The following is a 7,247-nucleotide window of genomic DNA, read 5'->3' as shown; positions in this document are numbered from 1 at the left end:
ACACAGACATACATATGCTCATTCACATACTACAAATACGTACAAAAAGGCATACAACAAACATATGCACACATGCACAAGACATACAAACACAGAGACATGCATGTAGGCATAATACATACATGCACGCATACTCGTGTGCACAAAAAACACACACATGTGCAATACACAGACACATATACATAAATGCAAGCATACACATATGCAAACAATACATAGATACATGTCACACAAACATATTGCTATGTATTTATCCATATATACATATGCAAAAACATACAAACACATATACACACACACACAGCTTTACGTACACACCCACAAACACACACCCCACATACCCACATGCACGTACTGCTCATGACAGCCATCCTACAAGATGATCTCCAGTGATCCTTACCTCCTAGAATTCATGCTTTTGTGTATTCCCTCCCACAGGGTATCAGGGTTGGTCTCCGCGGCCAGTATAATATGGCAGAAATGATGGCATGGGACTTCCAAAGCTAGGTTTTAAAAACACTGTGGCTTTTGCCCAGTTCACTCTTTCTCTCTCAGGTCACTCACTCCAGAGGAAGCCAGCTGCTGTGTCATGAGGCACTCAAGCAGCCATATGGACAGGCTGATGTGGTAGGGAACTGAGACCTCCTGCCAACAGCCAGCATCGTCTTGCCAGGAGGGTGAGTGAGTCATCTTGAAAGTAGATCCTCTAGCCCCATGCAAACCTTCAGAAGCTACAGCCAACCCCGGGTAACATCCTCACTGCAACTTCAAGAGAGACCCTGAACCAAAATTACCCAGCTAAGCCTCTCTCACATTCCCAGTCCACAGAAACTGTGAGAGAGATGTTTATAGTTTAAGCCACTAAGCTTTGGGGTAATTTGTCATGTAGCAATAAGCCATAGATATTCTTTGCTAAAACTGGAGTTTAAAAAAAAGTAATAGATAATGAATAGAAGTACACTACACGTACACGTATACACATTGACACACACATCCCATCTACATACACAAATACATCTCCCCCACATACAAACCTACATACGCACACACAAACACACATGCCTACAATACACATTGATTCATACAAACACATGCACGCACATATTCTAAATGGAAAGAGGAAAAGAGTGGCTTCTTCTACATGCACACACATATAAACACATGTACACATGAGCAAGTCCTGAGAACCCACTTCTAGAGTCTTCAGGCTCATCACCATCTAGATGCCCACCTGAGGCTCCCCACAGAACTCTGACCCATCTCTGAGGAGCTGCCTCTTCTCTCTCTCTCCTTTTTTTTTTTTTTTTTTTTTTTTTGAGATGGAGTTTTGCTCTGTCGCCCAGACTGGAATGCAGCAGTGCAATCTCAGCTCACTGTAACCTCTGCCTCCCGGGTTCAAGCAATTCTTCTGCCTCAGCCTCCGCAGTAGCTGGGACTACAGGCACACGCCACCATGCCCGGCTAATTTTCGTACTTTTAGTAGAGACAGGGTTTCACCATGTTGGCCAGGCTGGTCTCAAACTCCTGACCTCATGATCTACCCGCCTCGGCCTCCCAAAGTGCTGGGATTACAGGTGTCAGCCACCGTGCCTGGCCTGAGGAGTTGCCCCTTCTCTAGGAGATTCCCACCAGAAGTGATCCTATCCTTGAGGGGAGACCTTGTTTCCCGGCAAAGGGTGGTGGCCTGGCTCTTGCAGACCTCAACCCGATGATAGCACCATCCCCACTGGCTATGGATGATAGCACCATCCCCACTGGCGGCCTGTGCCTCACTGTCTCCCAGCCAAGAAGACCTGCAGACAGGCAACTCCTCAGCGGCCTCCAGTGCCTAGTTTAGTTGTGATGAGGTTGGCTCAGGCCTCACCCTCTCCCTATCAAGATGGGCAGCCTTTGTTCCCTGGGGTCAGCTGGGCTGTCTCACGCCTTCCCCCTGGTGAGCTGTAAGGCAGGTCTCCTGGATTCTGCTCCTGATTCTCTACCAGACCAGGCCTCTCTGCCCTTCTGGGTTTCAAGGTCTTTCAACTTGAAATCTTGGGGCATGGGCCAAGGCCTACAAATTCCAGGGAGGCTGAAGCTGAAAGGAACTAGAATTCGACTCACAATGCATTTGTGCAAGACAAGGCTGCTTCATATCCGTCATCTCATTTCATTTTCACAGTCATCTTCATGAGCTGCCCATCTAACAGATAAGAGCATCTGTGCCTCAGGACCCAAAGTCTGTTTCATTTTTGAGCATCCAGGCTGAGCTAGGTCCTGAGCCAGACACTGAGGGTGTGACAGCAAATGAAACAGACGTGTCTTCTGTCCTCTTGAAATTTACATTCCAGTGGGGAGATGCAAATAAACAAGCAAACAAAGGAAGAAGTCCATTGGGCATGGTGGCTCACACCTGTAATCCTAGAACTTTGGGAGGCCAAGGCAGTTGGATCACCTGAGGTCAAGAGTTCAAGACCAGCCTGGCCAACATGGTGAAACCTCTTCTCTACTAAAAATACAAAAATTAGCCAGATGTGGTGGCAGGCGCCTATAATCCCAGCTACTTGGGAGGCTGAGGCAGGAGAATTGCTTGAACCCAAGAGGCAGAGGTTGCAGTGAGCTGAGATTGCCATTGTGCTCCAACCTGGGCAACAGAGCAAAAACTCCATCTCAAAACAAACAAACAAAACAACAACAAAAAAAACAAACACGAAGAAGTCATGAACAGTGGTAAGTGTCATGAAGGTAATGAAGACGATCATTCCTAGAGACCAGAAACTACTTGAGGAGGGGGGATTTATACTAAAACAAAGAGATTAACAATGGAGGGTGGGGAGAAGCAGAAATGGCCTTTGAGAAGGACTCAGGTGTTCAAAGAATGGAAAGGAGGCTGGGAACAGAGAGAGCAAGACGAGAGAAGGAAACGAGGCTGGAGAGGAAGGCAAGGCTAGATCATGCTAGGGCTCATAGGCCGTGGTCGGGAATTTAGCATTTATTCAGAAGTATAAAGGAGGTGATCCATTGGACAGTGTTAAGCAAGGGAGTAACATGCTTCAATTTATATTTTAGAAAGCTTCTCCTGGTGCTTAAGAGATTATAGGGAGGCAAGAGTGGAACAACAAATATTCAGTAAGAATGATTGAGCACCTACAGAACACCAGACACAATCCCAGGCTCCTAGAACATACCCCAAGTCATTAGTTACTCCATGCAACTAGATGAGATGCAGTTTCAGTAACAGGTGAAAGATGATGGCCGGCTGGGCATGATGGCCCATGCCTGTAATCCCAGCACTTTGTAAGACTGAGACAGGAGGTTCACTTGAACCCAGGAGTTTGAAACCAGCCTAGGCAACATAGCGAGATCTTGTCTCTAATAAATATTTAAAAAATAAAAAAAGAAAGATGATGGTGGTTTGAACAAGGGCAAAGGCATTGGGTCTGGGAAAAGATGTAAACTGTAGGAGAAAATTTTTGCAGGGAGAAACCTGAACAATGCATAGGAGGTGCCACTGACAGAGAAGGAGCATCAAAAAGAACAGTAACAGCCAACGTTAATTGAATGCTTATGATGTATGTTTATGATGTGCCGGTCCCATCATATTTCTGAATCCTTCAAAGGTGCTAAACTTATTAATCCTTCTAAGAACACTGTAAGCTAGATGCTACTGTCAAACTCATTTTACAGATGAGGTAACTGGGGCACAGAGGAAGCAAAAAACTGCCTGCAGGTACTTGGATTTGGCTCCAGCACTCTGTCTTGTTTGCGGAGAGAGGGGTAGGAAGAGAGAGACAGGGTCTTGCTCTGTCCCCCAGGCTGGAGTACAGGATCATGGCTCACTGAAGCCTTGACCTCCCCAACTCACACGAGCCTCCCACCTCAGCCTCCCAAGTAGCTGGGACCACAGGTGCATGCCACCATACCCGGCTAATTTTTGAATTTTTTTTAGAGACGGGGTCTCACTATGCTGCCCAGCCTGATCTCAAACTCCTGGGCTCAATCGATCCTCCCACCTCAGCCTCCTGAAGTACTGGAATTACAGGCGTGAGCCACCGCACCCGGTCCCAGCACACTATTTTAACAAGTAAGGGGCACTGCTTCTCAAGAAGGATACCTAGTGCCATTTGCCAATATTCAATTCTGGATTTTATCAAACCCCCCACCCCCATCGTTAATCCCTGGTGATAAGAAGTGGGAATGAGGGGCAGGCAATATGGTGTGCGTGTGTGTGTAGCTGGATAGAGGGTTGGGATTCTAGATACAGGTCGACCATATTCAGGCAACACCCCACTCTTAAAAGCAGGACTCTGACGCCAAGACAGGGGAGAGCCGGGGTTGGGGACCTTGCCTCAGCCGGCCCGCGATTGGCCGCGCACACAGCTCAGAAGCCGGGAAAGTGTGAGGGATGGGAAGAGAAAGCCAGAGGCAGGGTCTTAAACGTAGGAAGATGAGGTGGAAACTACAACTAGAAGAACTCCAATTAGGAGTCGGGCAGGAGGGAGAGCCCAAGGGACCGAGATCCGGGTCATGCGAGACGCGCCGAGGGGTCAGAGCAAGGTACCCAGCGCTGGGGGGATTGGCATCTCCGGCAGAAGGAGCCCGGACCGCGGACATCCAGTCCCCACCGCCGGAAGAGCCCACCCCCGGGCCGGGGCCTCCCCCCTACCTAGGGAGGCGTCTGGGGGAGGACGCAGCAGAGGATTGGGAGGAATCCTAGGCTTCTCCGCACCCCCCACACCCCACACCCGATGGCCACGGGTTCCTCCACCTGGTGCTGGAGCTTGGACACCAACGCGGAGGGCTTCCTGCGGCGCGGTGTGTGGGCAGGGTGCCTGGTGGGCAGAGGGTCACGCCTGTGAGGATGCCTGGGTGCTCTTACTTCCCCCGCTCCGCACTCGCCTTTGGGAGCCACCTCCAAACCAAACCTCGCTGCTGCATCGGCCCAGGGTGTCAGCGCTGATGACAGCAGGGGCGGCGCCCAAGGTCGCCCTTTACTTGTCAGTCCTGGGACTGCTGCCTCAGTCCTGAAGTCCCTCCCCACGTGTAGGGAGCTGGGGCCTCTCTCTATATATTTTTATCTTCTCTCTCTTTCTCTGGAGTTTATTTTTTATAATTAGCGTCTACTTATGCCAAGAAACACCGGTTTTTCCATTTACAGTAGCAAAGTTGCCCTTTAAAACAGTTTCACTTGGTTGGGCACGGTGGCTCACAGCTGTAATCCCAGCAGTTTGGGAGGCCAAGGCGGGTGGATCACTTGAGGTCAGGAGTTTGAGACCAGCCTGGCCAACACAGTGAAATCCCATCTCTACTAAAAATACAAAAATTAGTTGGGCTTGGTGTTGCGCACCTGCAATCCCAGTTGCTTGAGTGGCTGAGGAATGAGAATTGCTTGAACCCGGGAAGTGGAGGTTGCAGTGAGCTGAGATTGCACCACTACACTCCAGCCTGGGTGACAGAGTAAGACCCTGTCTCCAAATAAATAAATAAATTTAAAATAATTTCACTTCAATAAAAAGCATGAACTTGAAGAGTAAGCCAGTAACAGCACAGTGGTACAAAGATAAGTCAAAAATCATGTTGGTGGTTCTCAAATAACTAAAGTTTGGGGAAAGCTGTGCTTCCATTTCGTTAAAGTTATTAGTGTTTTTTGTTGTTGTTGTTTGTCTGTTTGTTTGTTTGAGACAGAGTTCCGGTCTTATTACCCAGGCTGGAGCACAATGGCACCATCTTGGCTTACTGCAACCTCCACCTCCTGGGTTCAAGCGATTCTCCTGCCTCAGCTTCCCGAGTAGCTGGGATTACAGGCATGCACCACCACACCTGGCTAATTTTGTATTTTTAGTAAGAGACAGGGTTTCTCCATGTTGGTCAGGCTGGTCTCAAACTCCCAACCTCAGGTGATCTGCCCCCCTCGGCCTCCCAAAGTGCTGGGATTACAGGCATGAGCCACTGCGCCCGGCCAGTTATTAGTGATTTTTAAATAACAACGATATTGACTATAATTCACCCATTTAAAATGGCTTTTAGTATATTCACAGAGTTGCACGACCATCACCACAATCGATTTTGTAACATTTTCATTACCCCAAAAGGAAAACTGTGACCATTAGCAGCCACTTCCCATTCCCTCCTCCAACCACCCTCCTCAGCCCTAGGCAACCACCAATGTACCTCCTCTATGGGTTTCCCTGTTTTGCACATTTCTTATAAATGGAGTCATACAACATGTGGCCTTTTGTGACTAGCTTCTTGCATTTAGTATAATATTTCCAGGGCTCTTCCATGTTGTAGCGTGTATCAGCACTTCTTTTCCTGTAATTGATGAAGAGTATTCCCATTGTATCTTATTTCTCCATTCATCAATTGATGGACATATGAGTTGTTTCCACTTTGTAGCTATTATGAATAATATAGCTATGAAATTCATATACAGGTTTCTGTGTGGATATCTGTTTTCATTTCTCTTAAGCATATATCTAGAGTGAAATTGCTGGATCATATGGTCACTCTATTTAACTTTTTTTTTTTTTTCTTGAGATGGAGTCTGGCTCTGTTGCTCAGGCTGGAGTGCAATGGTGCGATCTCAGCTCACTGCAACCACTGCCTCCCAGATTCAAGTGATTCTCCTGCCTCAGCCTCCCGAGTAGCTAGGACTAGAGGTGTGCACCACCACGCCCAGCCCTAATTTTCGTATTTTTAGTAGAGACACAGCTTCACCATGTTGGCCAGGCTGGTCTCGAACTCCTGACCTCAGATGATCTACCCGCCTCAGCCTCCCAAAGTGCTGGGGCTGGGGCTACAGGCATGAGCCACTGTGCCCAGCCTGTTTAACATTTTGAGAAACTGCCAGACTATTTCCACAGCAGCTGGACCACTTTACATTCCCAGCAGCAGTGTAGAAACATTACAATTTCTGGTCCAGCACAGTAGCTCATGCCTGTAATCCCAGCACTTTGGGAGGCCAAGGCAGGGGGATCACCTGAGGTCAGGAGTTCAAGACCAGCCTGGCCAAGATGGAGAAACCCCATCTCTACTTAAAAAAAAAAAAAAATACAAAATTAGCTGGGCATGGTGGTACATGCCTGTAATCCCAGCTACTTGGGAGGCTGAGGTAGGAGAATCGCTTGAACCCAGGAGGTAGAGGTTGCAGTGAGCCGAGATCGCGGCATGACTCTCCAGTCTGGGCAACAAGAGTGAAACTCTGTCAGAAAGAAAGGAAAGAAAGAAGGAAGGAAGGAAGGAAGGAAGGAAGGAAGGAAGGAAGGAAGGAA

The sequence above is a fragment of the Piliocolobus tephrosceles genome, chromosome 11 (assembly GCF_002776525.5).
Source record: "Piliocolobus tephrosceles isolate RC106 chromosome 11, ASM277652v3, whole genome shotgun sequence".
NCBI lineage: Eukaryota > Metazoa > Chordata > Mammalia > Primates > Cercopithecidae > Piliocolobus > Piliocolobus tephrosceles.
Note: the sequence above shows the minus strand (reverse complement) of the source record.